At 21.1% G+C, this 24,835-nt stretch overlaps 1 pseudogene; it reads left to right on the forward strand.

Annotated features, from left to right (window-relative positions):
• Nucleotides 1-19,866: 19,866 nt before the first annotated feature.
• Nucleotides 19,867-22,362, forward strand: LOC111288920 (TOM1-like protein 9 pseudogene; annotated as a pseudogene).
• The last annotated feature ends 2,473 nt before the right edge of the window (nucleotides 22,363-24,835 follow it).

The following is a 24,835-nucleotide window of genomic DNA, read 5'->3' on the forward strand; positions in this document are numbered from 1 at the left end:
ATCAAAAGTATAAGAGTTGGAGGTTACCTTTGGTTCCTCAATAGCCATGAGACATGATGGATGTTGGTTGGAAATTTGTCTTTCATGTAGTTCATCCAACTTTCTCTATATCTCATTTGAGGTTGAGCATTTTGAGACCAAGTTGAAGTTGTAATCATCTAAAGCTCCATAGAAAATGCACTTGGCCTTTGCATCATCTATTATTTGCTTCATATATTTTGTATCTTTGGAAGGAGTATTAAGCCCTTTTTCCATCACATTCCATACTCCAAAATCTTGAGCCATAATGAACACATTTATCCTCATTTTTCATTCACAAAATTCAAATTTATCAACCATAGGAGCTTTGAGGACTTCCTCACCATCTTGAAACTAAAATTGAGCCATAGGATCTTTACTCAAGGTGGTTAAACTTACAAAAAGAGACTAAAGCTTTGATACCAATTGTTCGCTTTATATGTGAGATGGTGATCCAAGAGGGGGGTGAATTGGATCTCTCCAAATTCTTCCCAAATAAATGATTTCAATATAATTGAATAGAAATTGAAACAATAAGCAATTTTGATAAAAATATAATACAAACAATAACAATTAATGAACCTAAAATAAAATATAAACAACAGTAAATTGTAAGGAGATAGGGATAGAGAAATCAAACACAAATGATTTATAGAGGTTTGGTCCTTCTCCACAAGGCACCTACGTCCTCTTTTTTGGTTGTTCACACCAAGGCTTCAATCTACTAATTGAAGAAAAATTCTTACAAGATACAATCCTATCTTGTACTAAATCTCTATCTTTTTCTCAAGGCCTAGATAGCAACCTCTACCCTTACAATATCAAGAGGATACCTCACCTCTTATTCTCTTCCACCCTTGTATATCAAAGGTAATTTTGTAAACAATAGAACAACCTCTCTAAGGCTAAGCACAAGAAAATGATAAATGACAACGAATATAATTTGGATACAATAAATACAAAGATATGGACTTTGAAGCTCTAAAAACTCTTGATTCTTTGAGAGAATGAAAGTATGGCTTGTTGGCTCTTGCTCTCTTGATGCATCAATCTTCTTGGTATGTTGGAGTGCCCAATTTATAAAAAAATTGAAGAAGTAGCCATTGGGGAAGCTTGGGAAGTGAAAGTAGCTGTTGAATGCATGAAAAAAATAGCCATTGGTGTGATTCCACCTAGACCCAATCGATCCTTTGCTTAAGGGGATCGATTGGTTCATGTTTGAGGAAGGCCATTTATGCTTGAAAATAAATGACCAGATTGATCCATTTATGTAGGGGATCGATTGGTTAAGGGGGTGATCAATCCCCTATATAGGGTGATCGATCCCTTCTTGCCATTTCAACAGAAAATTCATTTCTGGGTAAAAAAAGCAATCGATCTTATCCAACTTGGGTGGTTGTTTCCTGTTTTGCACTCTACTTACTAATTTGATCATAACTTGAGTTATACAAGTCCAAATCACAAACCATTTGATGATTTAGAAACTAGACTTAAATGGATTTCTATCCATATAAAGTTCATCAACTAATTCACTGTGTACGAATTATAGTGAAATTTCAAAATTACCCTTTGTGCAATTTTTGGACAACTACAGAGTGTCTAATAAAAATTCAAAATCTTTTCATAGAAAATTTGGATTTTGATTTTGTTTGATCCATTAGAAAGTATACTCAAAGAGCTTTCCAACCATCTAAAATTCAAATATTAAAACTTTGTGAATTAATACAAAAAAATAAAACAAGTTCAATGTTGGAAAACTTTGTTCTTGTAAAATAACTTTCTTAAGTTAATCTATTTGTCAAAACCAATATTATCAAAATTGTACTAAGTCCAAAATAAATAAATTCACTTTAAAAACAACAATTTGACTTTCATTTAAGCTCAAATAAATAATCTTTAAAGATAGATTTGATTTAAGAAATATGAAAACAAAGAAAGGTTTGTTTAATCTTTGAAAATCATATTATTTATTTAGTACCAAAATATAAAACTTAAGAATATGTACTAAATAAATCTTTTTCAAAAACTTGATCAAGCTTATTTAGCTTAATGTTTTTTCATTTCAAAATAAGGATCAATTCAAGGATAACAATAATTATTCAAATAGTCCTAATTATTTAAATTTGTTTAGTAAACAAAGTCATTTTTTAAATCTTTTTATTATTAATTTTTGGATTATTAATAAATTAGTATTATTTTATTTTGAATAAGCTTATATGAACTGAAACAATTCTTTTATGACAAATCAAAAGGTCAAAACAATTTGAAATAGATAATTATTCAAATTGTCATGATTATTTGATCTAGTGTGGTAAACATATTTTTAAAATTTTCTACTTACTAATTGTCAAAATATTAATAAATTAGTATTATTTTAATGCAAATAAGCTTGTATGAATAGAAACAATTGTTTTACAACAAAACAAAAAGTCATAATGATTTGAAATAAATAATTGCTCAAATAGTCATAACTATTTGAATTAGTTTGATACATAGATTTATTGTCTAAATCACTTATTAAATTTTGAAATATTAATAGATTACTATTACTTTATTCCAATAAACTTATATGAACAAAAAATAATAATGATTTGAAATATATAATTGTTCAAATAGTATAATTTTTTAAACTGGTTAGATAAATAGAATTATTTTTTAAATTTCTTACTTATTATTTTTTGTAATATTAATAAATTCATTTTATTTTATTTCGAATAACCTAGTATGAATTGAGAAAATTTTTTTATGACAAGACAAAAGGTCATAACGATTTGGAATAGATAATTGTTCATATAGTCTTAACTATTTGAATTTGTTGGGCAAACAAATTTATTTTTTAAATCCCTTAGTTATTAATTTTTGGAATATTATTAGATTAGTATTTTTTTTTTATTTTGAATAAGCTTGTATGAACAGAAATAATTATTTTATGACATAACAAAAGGTTATAATGATTTGAAGTATAGAATTGTTCAAATAGTCATAACTATTTGAATTGATTCAGTAAATAGATTCATTTTTTAAATCTCTTATTAATTTTTGAAAGATTAATAAATTATTATTATTTTATTTCGAATAATCATGTATGATAAAAAATAATTGTTATATGACCAAACAAAAGGTGATAACGATTTAAAATAATATCTTATTAATACAATGCATATTATATATATTTTAAATATATATAATATATATTATATTAATATTATAATTGTTATAAATTCAATATGTTTAATTAATAATCTAATTATTAATTATAATATTATTAGTTATTTAAAAAACAATTGTCTTTTTTTAGTAATAATTTAAATTACTTATTAATAATTATTATATATTAATAATTTTTAATTAATTTTTTAATATTAATTATATATAATTTGATTATAAATTATTATTAAAGCTTATAATAATATTTATTAATAATTCTTATGAATATTAATAATTTCAAATTGTTATTTAGAATATTTTTCATATAATTTATAAACGAAAAATATAGTTGTAAAATATCATTATATTTGCAATAATTTTTTATTAATTATTTATTTAAAATTTTTTATATTATATATAAAAAGAATTTTTCTTACTAAAAACTCTCTTTTAAGACACTTGAAAATCATTTTTGTCTTGATTATTTATAAAAACACATTATAATAAATTATTAACTTAGTACAAAATAAAAATAAATTTTTAGTCTCTATACCATACAAATAAGCGTATAATATTTTTTTAATCATAAATTTTAAATATTATATAAAAATTTAATTAACTTAAATGGAGACTAACTACTAAAACAATTGACATCTAAGTGTGCAAAAAAAGCACACAGATAACATGAAATTAAAAAAAAAAGTCATATTTTAGAATAAAAAAAAGTTAACTTATGAATGCCATGGCAATCTTTGATTAAAGAATTCAAATTCAAAATCAAGTCGAATTTCATGCTTCTTGTACAAATTAATTATAGCAAAATCTAATTAGTTGAACTTAAGTTGCTTGATTATTTTTTGAATTGAACTCATAAAAATCAAACTACATCTCGAAAATGGAGTTGAACTATTCAATCCACCATCTAATGGCAAGTACATAACTTTTAGTTATATAGATATCAATAAAAATATTAAAATATTAAATAAGTTAATTAATTTTCAAGAAATTAATTAGATTAATATTATTTTATTTGATATTTATATTAATTGTAGTTTTATTATTTCAAATAATATAATTGATAAGAACAATTATCAATATTGTTTAATATTAATACTAATTTAATATTGATATTAATATTAAGCTTTTTATTAATTGGTAACGATTTGAACAATTAAATATTTTAATAATTATTATAAATCCTTACAATTAATAAGGATTATTATATTAAATTATTAAAAGTATGAACTTTTATTATGATAAATAAAATAAACCAATAAATTATTAATAATAATTCATATTAAATCTAAGGGGTTATGATTTTAATAAATATTTAATTAGAATATATTAATTTATAATAAAATATTTAACAATTAAATTTATATATAATTATCTGAATATTAATTTTAATTTAAATATTTTAATTATTGATTTTAATTAATTAATAGATATATAAAAAGATTTATTTTTTAGATCTATTATTAATTTTAATTTTAATTTTAATAAAATAATAATATTCCCCATACTAAATTATTATTTTTTAAATCTCTTAGTCATTCATTTTTAGAATATTGCTAAATTAGTATTATTTTATTTCGAATAATAGAAACAATTATTTTATGATGGAACAAAAGGTTGTAACAATTTGAAATAGAAAATTGTTCAAATAATCATAACTATTTTAACTAGTTCAATAAACTGATTTATTTTTTAAATGTCTTATTAATTCTTAAAATATTAATAAATTGATATTATTTTATTTCAAATAAGCTTGTATGTTGAAAAACAATTGTTTTATGACAAAACAAAAGGTAGTAACAATTTGAAATAGATATTGTTTAAATGGCTATAATTATTTGAACTGATTGGGTAAACTGATTTACTCTTTTAAATTAGTTACTTATTAATTTTTGAAATATTACTAAAGTACTGTTATTTTATTTTGGATAAACTTTTATGAACTAAAACAATTATTTTATGACAAAACAAATGGTCATAATTATTTTAAATAAATAATTGTTCAAATAGCCATAATTAGTTAAACTTATTCAGTAAACAGATTTAAAAGGTATAGGTTCTATAAAAATTATAAAAATTTATTAACATATTAAATATAGTTAATATGTAAAAATTTAAAAAATAAACTAATTTAACTAAAATACAAGTTTAATATAAGTAAGAGATTTAATATTCTAATTGTTAAATTTATTAATTAATTTCTGAAAATAGCTTATAAAACAATTGATTAATATTTTGTTATTAAATTATTGACATAACTATATTTATTGTTAAATATTATTTGATAAGGCACATTTTGGATAGGGAAAAATAGTTTTGTGTTGTGTGAGGTTGATGTTGGTGTTTGGCTTATATTTTAATAATATTATTAAATTAGATTTAATTTATATTAATTAATTTATAAAAACATATTAAACAATATTTATAATGTGACAATTATATTTATAATGTTATTCATACTTATTATAATAGATCTAAAAAATAAATCTTTTTAGATATCTTTTAATAAATAAAAATCAATAATTAAAAATTAAAATTAAAATCAATATTAAGATAATTAATAATAAATTATAAGTATTATTAAATTATTTAAATACTTATAAGTATAACGTAACTTATAATATAATAATTATTATCAAATAGATAATAAATTTAGTAAATATAGTTTCTATTCATACAAGTTTATTCAAAATAAAATAATACTACTTTATTAATATTTTGCAAATTAATAGGTAGGAGATTTAAAAAATAAATCTATTTACCAAACAAGTTCAAATAGTCATGTCCATTAGAATAATTATCTATTTTAAATTGTTATCACCTTTTGTTTGGTCATATAACAATTGTTTTTTATCATACATGATTATTCAAAATAAAATAATAATAATTTATTAATCTTTCAAAAATTAATAAAATAATACTAATTATTCAGTATTATATAATTATAGTAGTATCTGTAAATAATACTATAATTAATAATTATATGAAATAGATAATTTATAAATTACTAATATTATAAATAATAATAATTAATAAAGTATAAACAATTATTATTTTATTAATTTAATAAATATAATATTATTATATTTTTAAATTCATATGATTATATTTAATTATATATAATAATATTATATTATAATATTAAATAAAAATTATTATAATATTATTATTTTTAATATTTAATTATTAAATATTATATTAAATTAGTATAATTTAATCTCTTATTTAAATTATTAAAATAATTATACTATTAACTAATATATAATTATAATAATAATTTAACTAGTATTACTTATAATTGAATAAATATATTAAGTATTTAATTATATTAATATAATTATAAAAATATTTAATATATGAATAACAATATTTTATGACAAAATTGTATAAATATGTATTATATAAATTAATTATAAAAAAAATGGGATAGTAGTAGGGATGGTGAGCTAACCCGTCCCCGACGGGTTCCGGCCCGACCCGACCCCACGGGGTCGGTTTTTTTTTTTGAAATTCGGGTTTCGGGGTCGGGTCGGGTAAATAAGGAAAACAGTCGGGGTCGGGTTTGCCTAAAACCCGACCCGACCCGACCCGATATTATATAAAAATATATTTTTTAATTTAATTATTTAATTTTTTATTATATATATTTATATAATAATATTTTTAAATATTTATATTTAAAAAATAATATTTTATATTTAAAAAATAATATTTTATTAATTTCGGGTCGGGTCGGGTACGGTTTACGTGATATCGGGGTCGGGTCGGGTTCGGGTATGAAAAATCAAAAAATTTTTCAGGTAGGGTCGGGTTCGGGTTTATAAAGTATTAAATCGGGTCGGGTTCGGGGCGAGCAAAACCCGCCCCGAACCCGACCCGATGCCAACCCTAGATAGTAGAAAGGAGAAATAGGACTTTAGAAGAAATGGCTAGAACCATGCTTTGTGAAAATAATTTACCTAGATATTTTAGGGTGGAATCCATAAATACCTCTTGTTATATTATAAATAGAGGTATGATTAGGCAAATTTTGAAGAAAATTAATATTAAAAAATTGAATAGATAATATTAGTATTAATTTTGTTTGAAATTATTCAGTTGTTTAATTGAATAAACTTAATTATAAAATATAATTATATTAAATTATATTTGATATTTAATAAATAGATTCAATAATACTAATTTTAGATAATAATTATAAAATAAATTATTGTAGTAATTTTAGTTTAAAATTAGATTATAATTTATAATCTTTATTTAGTAATAATAGTTATTATTAGTTAAATTATTATATATTAATAATTATGAATAAATTAAATTATTTAAATAATAAAGCTTATAATAAGATTTAACTAATTTTATAATTTGATTCTAATATTCAATTCAATATTTATTAATCAATAAACAATGAACAAACAATGAATATTAAAATGATTTATAATGAATATGAGTAAAATTAATATTAGTAATTAATTTATAGTCATATTTATCATAATAATGGTAATAATAAAATATTACAGATTTTATTGATATAAATAAAATTAATTATTATATAACAAAAATTATGAAATAATAGAATTAATAAAATTGTTGTTTATCATATAAGTAATATTATAAAAAACTATTAATTATAGTTATAATTAATTAACGTAATATAATTATGTTGTTATTTATTATAGTAATTTAATTAGATAATATATACAATAATAAAATATCGTTAATTATTAACAATTATAATAAATATATATAATAATTATATATAATTATACATAATATAGTTTATTAATAATATTATAATATTAATTGAACTTATTATATTAATTTATTAATATAAATTAATTATATGTATAATTATTAGTATAACAATATAGATTTTAATATAATAAATTTATCTTTAATAAATTAATATATAATTTATAGTATTATAATTTAATAAATATAATTGTAAAATAGTATAGATTATGTATTATAATTATAATTATATCACTAGAGAAATTATATATTAAATTGTTAATTATATAATATAATAATGAATATATATAATATTCATTATATATTCAAATAAGTTTATAATTATTATATATAAATATTAAGTACATAATAATAAGTATTTAATTATAAATAGAAATATAATATTTAATAAGTTAATTAATTATATAATAATTTATATAAAATATTATTTATTAATTATGCATTTTTTTTGCAAATATTGTACTATAACTATTTACAGTATTAATAATGATATTGTTTATTATTAATTTGTTTATAGTTGTTATAATTAATAAAAATTATAATTTATAATAAATTATTTAATTCATTTTATTATATTTGAATTATTAATATTATGATTATAATATTATAATTGTAAATTCATTCAAGTTAATTTATAATTATATTAATAATAGATATAATTTGACTATATTAATTATAATAATATTATATTTATTATATATTATAATCATATTTTATACTATTAAATAATATTAATTCATTAATGTTAATTAAATAATTAAATATCAATTATTGATATAATTAATAACAATAACAAATTATTGCTAAATATTATAATCTAATATTAAATTTATTTAATATTTCAAGTCATTATAAAATAGTTAATTAAATAAAGTTAATTAATAAATTTATATTTAATCAATTTATTATATTTTATATTATATAATAAATTCATTGTTTGTTCAAATGGACATTATAAACCAATTAGATTTATAAATCATAATTTAGTCCATAAATATATTAAATTCTTAATAAATTGAGTTTAATAAATTAATAAATATAATATTATTATATTATTATATATAATTAAATTATTATATATAATTGAGTTTAATTACCATATACAATATGTAATAATTCACTCACCAATAATTCAAATTATTATTAATTTGAATATAATTTCTTAATATTTATAATAATTATTTATGGTTTGAAATCAATTATATTTTGATAATTAATAAAAATATAAGCACTAATTATAATTTAAATCCTTCAAATCAGCCCTGAAATGTTCATTTCCTCTCCACACTCCACACTCCACACTCCACAATCTTTGCAATCCCAGACTCTTCCATTGCAATCGCCTCTCATGCTTTTTGGCTCTTGAAGCATCTTTTCCAATATCATGCCTCTCTTCTTTAGCTTTCCATGAATGATCTCTTGAAGAAGCACCAAGGTGGTTGCCTCCCTACCATTCTTCATGGAAAGAATGTGCCTATAACGAAGGTTGGTGCGAAAGAAAGAGTGGTAGAGATCAATCATGTGTTGGTTTCCCATCCGAAGATTTTTCTTGAAAGTCCCTTAACAATTCAGGTGTTCTTTACCTCTATGGATCCTCTATATGGTGATCAGAGTTGGGATCATATTCAAGCACCGATATGTGATTCTAATCTTAGCTTGGTTTTAGAGGTTACTGATACCAAAAACATGGTTGAATGGATGCATATTATCCATTGGCTAAGCTCCAAGGGATTTTTACTTAATTATTATTATCAAATAGATTAAAATATATAATTCTTAGTTATAATTATAATAATTAAAAATATTTATAACAATCAAATATTTTTTAAACTTTATTAATCTATTAAATCAATTTTATTTATTATATTAATCTATAAATAATATTATACATATTACAATAAATATTAATTAATAATTTTTTAAATAACTTTAATATTTAATTTTATAAATTAATATAGTTGTAATCCAGCAACTAATATGATATATATTATTTATATATATAATTAATATTTATTAGTTTATCATTATTAAAAGAATAAATTAGTTAAAATTTATTTAAGTAATTATTTAATTATTATATTGCTTAAATTAATTAAATTTAATATTAATAAATAAATAGAGATTATTAACTACTAGTTATTTACTAATAACTATTATTTAAATAATTATGTTAAGATTTTAATTTAAGTAACAATTAAATAAAATTTAATTAAACAATTTTCTATTTAAACTATAAACTAAATTGACAAATCTATATAATCTTATATAATCTAATTAATATAAAACAACTTATATTAAACTATAAACTATAATACTTAACTATTAATTTTTTTTGTTATATAACTAAATTAATTATATAATATTTATATTAATCAAATATTAATAACTTATTATAAATTATAATTGATTAATTTAAATTAAGGCATAATTTAAATTTAATTGTTATAAATTATTAATATATATCTCATAATTTATTTAAATTATAATTAAATTTAATTATTATAACTTAGAAATATCTCATAATTTAAAATTTCAAATAAATTAATTATTAATTATTAATTATTAATTAAAATGTATATTTAAATTAACAATATTAAAATATTGTTATTAATAATAAAAATTATTTTATTATAATTATATAATAATAAACTTAATTAATTTGTTTTATGACAAAACAATTATTAATATTTAAATAGTTTATCACTATAATAATTGAAGATATAATAATCATTATTCAAGTAAATTAATAAGTAAGAGATATTAATTTTTATATCTTTAATTAAATTAGCATATTTTAAATAACTAATATTTAATTAATCTCTATTTATTTCAAATTATTATCATAATTTACTTAATTAGTATCCATGGTAATAATATAATTTAATATATTATTATATCAATAATAAATAATATCCAAATAATATTAATAATAGATTTTCTAAGTTACATAAAATATTCAATTATTAAATAATTATTAATTGTCATATTATTAATAATTTTGGCTAATAAATAATGTTTATATTATTATATGATTAAAAAAATCATTCTATAAAACTATGATAATTGTTATTAACTATATATAATAAAGTGACTATGAAAAATTATCTCATATGAACATTATTTCCCTTTGATAATTACTCCCTTTGAACTAAGGTGTCATTGCTTATATAATAAATCTAATAGTCTTAACCATTTGAATTTGTTTAGTAAACACATTGATTTTTTAAATTTCTTACTTATTAATTTTTAAAATATTATTAGTTTAGCAATATTTTACTCCGAATAAGCTTGTGTGAATAGAAACAATTGTTTTATGATAAAACGAAGATCATAATTAAATTATATTTAATAATAATATAATAATTATTAAAATAATTATAATTTAATAATAAATATTTATAAATATTATATCTAAATATAATTAATTAATTAAAATAGATAAATTAAATTATAAATAATAATAATAGCTTAAGATAATATATTATATTTATTATGTTAATAATTTTATTAATTTTATTTATAATTTATCCAATAATTAAAATTTTAATAATTTAATATAATTTTTCTAATAATTATTCAATTATTAGATAAAATACATTTATTTAAAAGTAAATAATTATTAAATAAAATTATTAAAATAATAAATATAATTATTGTATTAATTTATAAAGATTAATTTAAGTTATTAGATTAATAAACTATAATATCATACAAATAAAGTAATTGATAAAATAGTAATAACAATTATATATAATAAATCCAATACCTAATAATGACTAAACAAAATGTCAGAATAATTGAATAATTATTTAATACTAGTTAAATAATAATAAATTATTATAATTTTCTATATTGCCATGCTTATTTAATTATAATTTATTTTTATAATTGTATTCAAATGTATTATTATATTACATTATAATTAAATAATTATATAAATTGAATTTAATTAATATATTATGTTATTAAATTATAATAATAATAATTATATAATATATTTTTTATAATAAATTTGTTTAATAATATATTATTAATTAATAATTATATGTATATAATTTCTGTTTACTAAATTTATATGAATATTATAGTATCTATATAATAGAAATATTCTATAATTGATATATAATAATATAATATATACAATTAATAATATTATGAATTTTATGTTTACATTAATGTTAATTAAATGTTATATAATTTATATAATAATATAATAATTTAATAGATTATTTAACAATTAACTATAAAATAATTATTAAATTATATTGATATTTATACAATGTTTATAATAAATAAACTTAATATTAATTTATAATAAATTAATACTTCCTATAATTATATTTACATTAAATATTAGGTTTAATATTAAATTATTTTATTACTAATAATAAGTAAATTAATTTACTAATAATAGTAATATTTAATTATTGACTGTTTATTAACAAGTCAATATTATACTCTTATTTTTTTATAACACTTTCTTAAATTTAAAATAAATATTTTATAATATGGTATTTATAAAATATTAATATATTATAAAATAATACATAATTACTTTATATAATTGTTCTATAATAATGACAATTTTTAAATAATTATAATATTCAAAGTTATCAGACAACTTTTAATTAAGTTTGAGTGTATTTAATATTTTTAAATTAAGTATAAATATTAATTAATAAGTTAATAGAAATAGCTTTTATTATATAATTTTTTAAATATACTATTTAAATACATATTGTTAAATAATTAAAACAATTAATTAATATTAGTTACTTTATCATAATTAAATATTATATTTAAATTTAATATTAGTTAATTGTATAAATTGCTTAGTTGTTAAGTAATAGTTATTTAAAAAATAAGCCTTTTTTTTATTTTGTTATAAAACAATTATTCATGTTCATACAAGCTTATTCGAAATAAAATAATACTAATCTAATAATACCCTGAAAATTAATAACTAAGAGATTTAAAAAATAAATTTGTTTGCTGAACAGGTTTAAATAGTTAAGACTATATGAACAATTATCTATTTTAAATCGTTATGACATTTTGTTATGTCATAAAACAATTTTTTCAATTCATACTAGCTTATTCAGAATAAAATAAAATGAATTTATTAATATTTCAAAATTAATAAGAGATTTAACAAATAATTTTACTTACCTAACCAGTTCAAATAATTATGATTATTTGAACAATTATTTATTTCAAATAATTATGACCTTTTGTTTTGTCATAAAACAAATGTTTTTGTCCATATAAGTTTGTTCGAAATAAATTAATACTACTCTATTAATATTTTAAAAATTAATAATAGATCTAAAAAATAAATCTTTTTAGTTATCTATTAATTAATAAAAATCAATAATTAAAATATTTAAATTAAAATCAATACTCAGATAATTAATAATAAATTATAAGTATTTATAATAATAATTTAATTAAATATTTATATTTTAATTAATTCAAATAATTGTTAATAGATTAAATTCCATGATTAATCCTTAAATATTAATCTAATTCATTTTAAATTAATAACAATTATTTTAAATATTAACAATTATTTATATTTAATTAAAATAAGGAACTATATTATCAATATTTATTTTAATATTAATAATTAATCAATATTAATATTAAATAAAGACTCATTTAATTAATCTTTTAATTATAATATAACTATGTGTTTTTCATGTTAATGTTGCAAGAACACTTTCTGTTCAGCCATTATTATTAATATTAATAATTCAATATTATTATTAAAATATAATAATAATATTAAAATATTAATTTAAATAATTAATAATTAATTATTTTTAATTAATAAAATAATATTAAATAATAATATTTCATATTATTAATTTGTTAATTAATATTTCTACAATATAATGCCTAATTAATAGAAATATTAATAATGAAATATTTATTTAATAATGATTAATAAAATATTCATTATTTAATTAATTATTAACTAATGAATATTTAATAACTAAAATATTAATATAAATATAACATTTATTAATATGCCAAAAATTCCCTTTGAAGATGAGTATTATCATTCAATAATATTATCAAATAAAACAAATAGAAATAAAATAGTTCAAATAGATATTTGAACTATTTCAAACATTAATAAGATTTAAAAAATAAATATGTTAGCCGAACTAGTTCAAATAGTTAAGATGTCAGAATAATAATCTATTTCAAATCATTCTATCATTTTGTTTAGTCATTAAGCAATTATTTCAATTCATACAAGCTTATTTGGAATAAAATAATACTAATTTATTAACATTCAAAAAATTAAAGCAAGAGATTTAAAAAAAAAAATTTGTTTACTGAATAATTTCAAATAGATATGACTATTTAAACAATTATCTATTTAAAATTATTTTGACATTTTGTTTTATCATAAAACAATTGTTTCAGCTAACAAAAACTTATCTGAAATAAAAAAATACTACTTTATTAATATTTCAAAAATTATTAAGCAAGAGATTTAAAAACTAAAGTTGTTTTTCAAAGCAATTCTAATAGTTATGACTATTTGAACAAATATTAATCTCAAATAGTTATGATCATTATTTTGTCAGAAAACAATTATTTTTATCATATAAGCTTATTTAGATAAACATAATACTAATTTAATAATATTTTAAAAATTAATAAGTAAGAGATTTAAAAAATAAATGTGTTTATCGATAAGTTCAAATAATTAAGATTATTAGAATAAATATCAATTTCAAATTGTTCTTACCTTTTGTTTAATTATAAAATAATTGTTTCAGTTCATACAAGCTTATTCAAAAGAGAATAATACTAATTTATTAACTTTTGAAAGATTAATAAGTAGGATATTTGAAAAACTAAATTTGTTCACTGAACAAGTTCAAATAGTTATGACTATTTGAACAATTATCTATTTAAAATCGTTGTGAATTTTTCTTTTGTCATAAAACAATTGTTTTAGTTCACAAAAGTTTATCCAAAATAAAATAATACTACTTTTCTTAATATTTTGAAAATTAAGAGATTCAAAAAATAAATCAATTTACTGACTTAGTTTAAATAATTATAGCCATATGAACAATTATCTATTTCAAATCGTTATTACCTTTCATTTTGTCATAAAACAATTGTTTTTCAACATACAAGCTTATTTGAAATAAAATAGTTAGTACTTTTTGTTTTGCAATAAAATAATTATTTTTTAATGTATAAGTTTATCTGAAATAAAATAATACTAATTTATTACTATTTCAAGAATTAGTATGAGATTCAAAAATAAATTCGTTTACCGAATAAGTGCAAAGAATTATGACTATTTGAACAATTATCTATTTCAAATTGTTATAATATTTTGTTTTGTCATAAAATAATTATTTTTGTTTGTATAAATTTATTCAAAATAAAATAATACTAAATTAATAATATTCTAGAAATTTATAACTAAGAGATTTAAAAAATAAATTTGTTTGTTGAACCAGTTTAAATAGTTAAGACTATATGAATAATTATCTATTTTAAATTGTTATGACCTTTTGTTTTGTTATAAAACAATTATTTCAGCTTATACAAGCTTATTCATAATAAAATAAAACTAATTTATTAATATTTCAAAAATTTATAGTAATAGATTTAAAAAATAATTTTCTTTATTAAATCAGTTCAAATAATTATAGCTATTTGAATAATTATACATTTCAATTTGTTATAACCTTTTATGTTGTCATAAAATAATACTAATCAAATAATATTTTGACAATTAATAACTAAGAGATTTAAAAAATAAATTTGTTTGCCAAACCACTTCAAATGGTTAAGGCTATATAAATAATTATCTATTTGAAATACTTATGACATTTTATTTTATTGTAAAGCAATTTTTTTAGCTCTTACTAACTTATTCGGAATAAAATAAATTGAATGTATTAATATTTCAAAAATTAATAAGTAAGAGATTAAAAATATAATTTTGTTAGCAAAAATAGTTCAAATAATTATGAATACTTGAACAATTATCTATTTTAAATCATTATTACCTTTTGTCATAAAACAAATGTTTTTGTTCATATAAATTTGTTTAGAATAAACTAATATTAATTTATTAATATCTTGGAAATTATTAAGTAAGAGATTTAAAAGATAAATTTGTTTGTCAAACCAGTTTAATTAGTTATAACTATTTGAACAATTATTTATTTCAAATTGTTATGACCATTTGTTTTATCATGAAACAATTGTTTCTATTCATATAGTCTTATTCATAATAAAGTTATGCTAATTCAAAATTAATAACGGACTTAGAAAATGTATCTGTTGGCCTAATTAGTACAAATAGTTATGACTACTTGAACAAATATCTATTTCAAATTGTTATGACTTTTTTTTTTGTCACAAAACAATTGTTTCTATTCGTACAAGCTTATTCAAAATAACATAATTCTAATTTATTAATATTCCAAAAATTTACAAGTAAGAGATTTAAAAAATGAATCTATTTACTGAACAAGTTCAAATAGTTATGGCTATTTAAATAATTATATATTTTAAATTGCTATGACCTTATGTTTTGTCATAAAATAATTTCTTCTATTCATACAAACTTATTTCAAATCTATTTACCAAATAAGCTCAAATAGTTATGACTATTTGAACAATTATTTATTTCAAATCATTATGACCTTTTGTTCATAAATGCTTATTCGGATTAAAATAATATTAATTTATTAATATTTCAATAATTAATAAGTAAAAGATTTAAAAAATAAATATGTTTAACAAATAAATTCAAATAGTAATAACTATTTGAATAATTATCTATTTCAAATTGTTTTCATCTTTTGTTTCGTCATAAAAAATTGTATCAATTTATATAGGCTTATTTGAAATAAAACAATACTAACTTATTAATATTCAAAAAATTAATGAGTAAGAGATTTAAAAAATAAATCTGTTTACCGAACAAGTTCAAATAGTTATGACTATTTGAACAATTATCTATTTCAAATTATTAAGACCTTTTATTTTGTCATAAAATAATTGTTTACATTCATACAAGCTTATTTCGAATAAAATAATATAAATTTACTAATATTCTAAGGATTAATAAGTAAAAATTTAAAAACTAAATCTATTTTTGAAGCACGTTCAAATAGTTATGACTATTTAAATAATTATCTATTTCAAATTATTATGACATTTTTTTGTCATACACCAATTGTTTCTATTCATAAAGGCTTATTCAAAATAAAATAATATTAATTTATTAATATTCAAAAAATTAATAACTTAAAGATTTAAAAAATAAATTTGTTTATCGAGCGAATTCAAATAGTTATGACTACTTAAATAATTATTTTATTTCAAATTGTTGTGACAATTTGATTTTCATAAAACAATAGTTTCTATTCATACAAGTTTACTCAAAATAAGATAATACTAATTTATTAATATTCTAAAAATTAATAAGTTGGAGATTTAAATAATAAATATGTTTACCGAACAAGTTCAAATAGTCATGTCCATTTAAACTATTATCTATTTCAAATCATTAGGACATTTTGTTTTGTCATAAAACAACTGTTTCTATACGTACAAAATTATTCAGAACAAAATAATATTATTTTATTAATATTTTAAAAATTAATAAGAAATTTAAAAACTAAATCTGTTTACCATACCAGTTCAAATAGTTATGACTATATGAATAGTTATCTATTTCAAATTGGTATGATCTTTGTTTTATCATAAAATAATTGTTTCTATTCATATAAACTTATTCGAAGTAAAATATTGCTAAACTAATAATATTCCATAATTTTTAATAATATTGTTCTAAATATTAATAATTGAGTTTAATAATTATTACTATTAATTATAATCTATTAATTATCAATTATTGCTAATAATTATAAGAATATAAAATAATTATTAGTAAATTATTAGTTAATATTAATTAAATTATAATCAAATTATAATATTATGATTATATTATAATTCATTTTAATAATATTATTATTTATAATTATTATTAATAAATAATATTAATATAAATGTTATTAATATAACTTAAATTAATAAATTATATAATAATTATTATTATATTAAAATAATTAATATTTAATAGTTGTACATAATATATTAGTAAAAATTATATACAATTATTTATTTAAATAATTAATAATTGAAATATTAATAAAGTAATATTATTTGATTTTGGATAAGCTTTTATGAACTAAAACAATTGTTTTATGATAAAACAAATAAATTATTTTAATTATAATAAAATAATTTTATTAAAAATATTGTAAATGATATTAAAAAGGAATAATAGATATTTAATTATTTATATGAATCCAATAGATTCATTACTTTTATATATTTGATTTTATATATTACTGAAGATTCATTATAATAAGTAAATTAAGTTAACATAACTTATATAATTAATATAAGTAATTATTAATTTATAATCAAATTATAATACAAGTTAATAATAAAATAATTGATATAATCTTTTACATTATTAAATTAATACTAATTTAGGGTTTTAACAATAAATATATTATTATATATAATTTATAAAATATAAAAAATTAAATTTTAAATATTTAATTAGTATTATATTAATTTTATAATAATTTTAACTATTTTTATTAATATTTAATCTTAAAATGATTAAGATGTAATAAAAGAATTTATAATTATTATAACAGGTATTTTTGTTAATAACAATTGTGTCTTTATATTATTATTTATTAATCATTTTATAAATTTAATTAATAATAAAAAATCACTAATATATTATAATTTAAATTTATATTAATAATTATAATATAAATTATAATTACAAATTATCAATAAATTAAATTACATTTTTAATTATAATTTAATTTTGTCTATTAAATAAAATAATCTAAGTTTTGGTGGGTTACAAAGAAAGTGAATTATAATTAAATTTCATATAGAAAACTATTTTTATCCAAAATTACAAATAGCGTATAATTAATTGATAAAAATTTTGTGGGCGTTGTAGTGGTGCTAATCCTTCTCCACACATAACTAACTTAGTTAATAAATAATAGCTTACAATAAAATGAATAATAATATTATTATCAATAATATAATTACTAAAATATAATATATATAGTATTTTTCCTTCTTTATTAACAAATTATTAATTTATCATTATAAACAATATTAATAATTATTTAATAATATAAATAAATTAATATTATAATATACAATATTATATAATATAATAATTATCATAATTATTATTAATTATAATATTAATTATAAATTTAATAAGTTAAATAAAACAAATTTTTTTATAATTATTTATTAAAATTTTAAATAGTTAAATTAAATAATAAGATGATAGAGAATGTAACAAAATATAAACTATATAATATTATCACTATTTAAAAATTAGTAATTATAATTACTAATACTTATTGTATTATAATATAAAGTTATTATTGCTATATTTTATATATTTATATTATTAATTATTTTTATAAAATCATTATAAAAACAAATTACTATTATTTATGTAGACACCCCATTTTGTTCAGGGTCCTTTGTCAATTAAAATCAGTCCAAACTCGATTGTAAATTTTTTTTATTTTTTATTTTATATTTATATTTTTTAATTTTTATCTTATGATCTACTTATTGTTTATTTTTTTTTTATCTTCATTATCTGATTATTTAAAAAAAAAGGATTGAGATTAGGCTTGATGATGATCGGAAAGCATAATTAGTTGCTAATCTTTAGCATTGGATGACTAAGTGGAATTGAACTGAAATTCTATAAAAAGTAGCATGGTTTTATAAATCAGAGGGGATTCATAGTTTGAAGGGGAGGAGAAAAGATAGAAGAGGAATCCGAATAGGAGAAGGAAAAAGAGAGAGAAACGAGGAGGAGAAGAGAGGTAGAGAACTATCGATTTTCCACTCTTTGATTTATTTGACAAAGAGGGAGTGTATCGGAGGAGTCTTCGAAATATTCTGTAGTTCGTTGCGATCTGGCCGGACGGTGATTGGAATCGGATTGATCTTTTTTTCTTATTGCGTGTGCGAATTGCTTTTTACGAGCGAAGATGGTGAACTCTATAGTGGAGAGAGCTACGAGGGACTTGCTGATCGGGCCTGATTAGGCTAGAAATATCGAGATCTGCGACATGCTAAATCGTGACCCTGGGCAAGCAAAAGATGTTGTGAAATGGATAAAAAAGCGGCTTGGAAGTAAAAATCCTAAAGTTCAACTTCTTGCACTAACTCTATTAGAGACTATCATAAAAAACTGCAGGGACATTGTTCATATGCATGTTGCAGAAAGAGACGTTCTCCACGAGATGGTCAAAATAGTCAAGCAAAGGCCTGATTTTCAAGTGAAAGAGAAGATATTGTCCCTAATTGACACTTGGCAAGAAGCTTTTGGAGGAGCAAGGGCAAGATATCCACAATATTGTGTTGCATACCAAGAGTTGTTGCGTGTTGGGACAGTATTCCCCCTAAGAAATGAGAGGTCTACACCTGTATTTACTCCTTCTCAAACATAACCTTTGTCTTTTTATCCCTAAAATATTCACAATTCTGATAGGCAAGAGACTGCTGAGTCTTCTGCAGAGTTTGAGTTCCCAACCCTGAGTTTGACAAAAATTCAGAATGCACGGGGTATTATGGATGTCCTTGCCAAAATGCTAAATGCACTAGATACTAGAAACAAGCAGGGACTTAGTCAGGAGGTGATTGTTGACTTAGTGGAACAGTGCCGTAACTACAAACAAAGAGTTGTACACCTTGTTAATTCAACATCGGATGAGTCACTTCTATGTCAAGGGTTAGCATTGAATGATGATTTGCATCGCATACTAGCAAAGCATGAAGCAATAGCTTCAGGAACTTCTTCTCAAGCAGACAAACCTAAGCCTAAAGCAGCAAGAAAACTTGTGAATGTCAATGGTCCCCTAGTTAATACTGGGGATAGCAGCAAGCAGTCAGAGAGGAGATCCACCGCAAGCAACGGTGCAAGTTCGCAACCATTTAATCAGTTATTGCTTCATGCTCCTCCTGCAACTAATGGTTTAACTCCTCTGGCAGCAATCAATCCTAAAATGGACCTGCTTAGTGGTGATGATTACAATTCATCAAAGGCAGATAATTCACTAGCCCTTGTTCCTGTGGGAGAACCACAACAAACAAATCCTACATCATAGCAGAATGCCCTTGTTTTCTTTGATATGTTCTCTGATGGTAACAACACCTTCAATTCTGCTAGCACCCAGTCTTCAGGTTGGGTCGGACAAACCAATCCTTTGACTCCTCAAATTCAGCAGCAGCAAAATTTTCATGCTAATAGAACTGCACCAAACATGGGATCACCTCGATATGAGCAGTCATATGCTCAAGGCACAGGTCCTGCCTGGAATGGTCAGTTGGTTCCATAACAACAGCCCTTCTCACCTGTCTATGGTGCCCAGAGTAGTGGCTTGCTACCACCACCACCCTGGGAATCACAGGCAGCAGACTTTAGCCCAGTTGCAGGTGCTCAATATCCTCAGTCAATGGTTACTCAAGTTAGTGTAACACATGGCCAACCTCAAGGACTTCAACATATGAGAAGTGATCAGGTGGTGGGTATGTACATTCAGCCAATCACAACCGGTCATTTGTTAGCAATTAATAATGAGGCTGTTCAGGGAAACCGGTTTGTGGTTTTCATCCTCAACTAGTTCTGGGAGCACAGTATATGGGTATACTTCCACAACAAATGGCTCATATGTATCCTCAACAAATGTATGGCAACCAAATGGGAGCATATGGTTATGGTCAGCAACAATATCTTGATTAGCAAATGTATGGGCTATCCATTAGAGATGACAATGTCCTAAGAAACTCTTCCTACTAGGTTTCAACTTCGTCTTACATACCACCGAGCAAGCCTTCAAAACCAGAGGATAAGCTGTTTGGAGACCTTGTTGACATGGCAAGCCAGTAAATTCCAGATGTGGTGATGAACACAAACTAGCTGGTTTTTCAGCAACACTTCAAGCCATTATTTCCTTCGTGGAAAATGGGGGAGATCGTGTCAAATTGGTGAAGGCTATAGACAATCTAGTGGAGCCGTGTCGAATTCCTCAAGTCAAGATAATTTTTTTTTTGGTATTTTATTTATTTTTTTTTATGTGTTAGTTATTTTGAGGAGTATTTTTTTTATTTTATTTTTATTTTTTGCAAAAAATAAAAATTTTCAAAAAGAAATATTTTTGAGGAAAAGTTGAAAGTATCAATTTTTCTTGCAATTAAAGTTTTCAAAAAATATTTTTGGGAAAAAGTTGAAAGTATCAATTTTCTTTAAAAATAAATTTTCAAAAAAAAAGGTTTTTTTTGGAAAAAAAGTTGAAAGTATTAATTTTCCTTAAAAATAAGTTTTCAAAAATGGATTTTTGAGGAAAAGTTGAAAATATCAATTTTCCTGGAATTTAAAGTTTCAAAACAATATTTTTGGAAAAAAATTGAAAGTATCAATTTTTCCTGTACAAAAGCAATCATTTTTCTTTTCCTTTTTTTTTTTTATTTCTTTGGATTTTCTTTAATGTTAAACAATCCGACGATGGAGCCTCTATAAGCGAAATAATAGTTTTCTTGCATACTCTTGAGGTGAGAGAATTTTCTCAATTTTTTGCTAAAAGTATTAGAGTCAATTGAGAATGATTTTCAATAACTAATTACTTAGTAAAATTTTTAAGGCTTATTGGATAACACAAAATTAAGCTGGTACCATCTTTCAATGGGCGTTGTGAAGGTGCTATAACCTTCCTCACACGTAACCGAACTCTCGAACCCTGTTCTGGTTAGTAGACCTGAACCTATTCTTTTAGGGATCCTTAAGCTTAGGTGTTCCCTGAAAGGATAGATTCCTTAGGTGGCCAATCAAACCTAGATAAAAAAGATTGGTGGCGACTCCTTCAGGTCAATGTCTAGCGATAGATCCATGGATCTAGACGTTATGATAGCTTGGCGACTCTGCTGGGGAAGTCTGAGAGTCAGGTCAGCAAATAAATTTGTGTTATCCAAAAGCCTAATAAAATTGAACCTTTTGTATATATTTTTTATTCATTCATGTTTATTTACTTTATTAATTATGTCATTCATATGCATATGCATAACATGAGCTCTATACCTGAACTCCGTCCCTCTAGGAGGGAGTAAAGTACCTATTGCTTTCGTGAGGTTTAATGCCTCCACAGTGGCTAACAAAATACTCCCACTCAAATTGAACCTTTTTCGCTTGTAGCCTATAATGGGTGAGGATTGAGGTGCCTTACTAGTCTGTGATGGACAATGATGTAAGGAGCAATTTGGGAACCATTAGACTTTAGCCTTGAACTACATATAAGTGAACCTTAGAAATGCCTAACCCTAAGATAGAGCCTTTTCTACCCAATGATAGATATACCCTGAAACTAGGACATAAAAAAGGTGTTTATCTAATCATTTTGATTGTCTGACTTTGTTGATCTTCATTATCATATGTAACATTATGCATCAGCATCACTTTCAGTTCATCTGTGAAACTAACTATGTTGTTTGTCTGATTTTGTGCATCTGTATTATTTTCATGATCATGTTTTAACATTATCATTTGCATCCATTTCATATTAGATTTCATCCATGAAAATGTACATTTCATTCATGAAAATGTACATTTCATTCATACATCAACGTATCATATAGCATAGCATAGCATTTCTAATCATAATTGTTGTGTTAAAGGTTCGAGGATAGCTCCATCTAGTGAGAACCCTATCCATCGATACAACACAAGATCCAAAGCCGGACAAATAGAGCAAGAAAATTCTTATCGATTTGAAAAATTAGAAAAAGCACAGGAAAAGATTGAGAATGAGTTAAGTGAAATTTTGGATGCTATCAACAAGTTAAATAAGGGGAAATGAGTAGAAGAGAACACAAGCCAACAAGGTCCTGTATCGTAAGAAGTGACTAACCTCTTATATCCACCTGATTTTGGTCCACCTCAAGCTCAGTCTGCACAAGAGGTTCCACCACAACACTTCACATATCCTATATATCTTGGAATGCCATCAGCTTCTAATCCAGGGCATTACCATAGCTATATGAATCCTGTCTTTATTGAAAAGGCAGTTGAATCAATTCAAATCCTTGATCTGGATGAACCGTAAGGAAAAGACAAGGAAAAGATAAAAGTGGAAGCTCAAGAAAACTCTAAAATTAGTATGCTAGAACAAAGGCTTAGGGCTGTGGAAAGAATTGGTTTCTATGGTTCAGTTGATGCGGCTGGGCTTTGCTTGGTCCCTGATGTGGTCATTCCTCCTAAGTTCAAAGTACCAAAATTTAAAAAATATGATGGTATAAAATGCTCAAAAACTCATATTACCATGTATTGTCGAAAGATGGTAGCCCATGCTCGTGACGAAAAGCTACTAATGCATGTTTTCTAAGATAGCCTTACTGGTTCTGCTATTAGGTGGTATATCCAGTTAGACAGAACACGCATCCATTCCTGGAGTGACATGGCCCATGATTTTATCAGTCAATATCAACATATAATGGATTTGGCCCTTGATCGTTTGTCTTTACAAAACCTATGAAAAAGGCCAGTGAGACTTTTAAAGAGTATGCCTAGAGGTGGAGGGATATTGCTTCTCAAGTACAACCTCCTCTGACTGAGAAAGAAACTACAGTGTTATTTGTCAACACTTTGAAGTCTCCCTATTATGAAAAGATGATAGGGAATGCAACAAAGAATTTCGCCAACATGGTGATATCTAGAGAAATTATTGAAAGTGCCATAAAAAATGGCAAGCTGAAATGAGGAGAAACCAAAAAGGCACCCGAGGAGAAA

Source organism: Durio zibethinus, chromosome 17, assembly GCF_047325235.1.
Source record: "Durio zibethinus cultivar Kanyao isolate XHJ-2024 chromosome 17, ASM4732523v1, whole genome shotgun sequence".
In the NCBI taxonomy this organism is placed as follows: domain Eukaryota; kingdom Viridiplantae; phylum Streptophyta; class Magnoliopsida; order Malvales; family Malvaceae; genus Durio; species Durio zibethinus.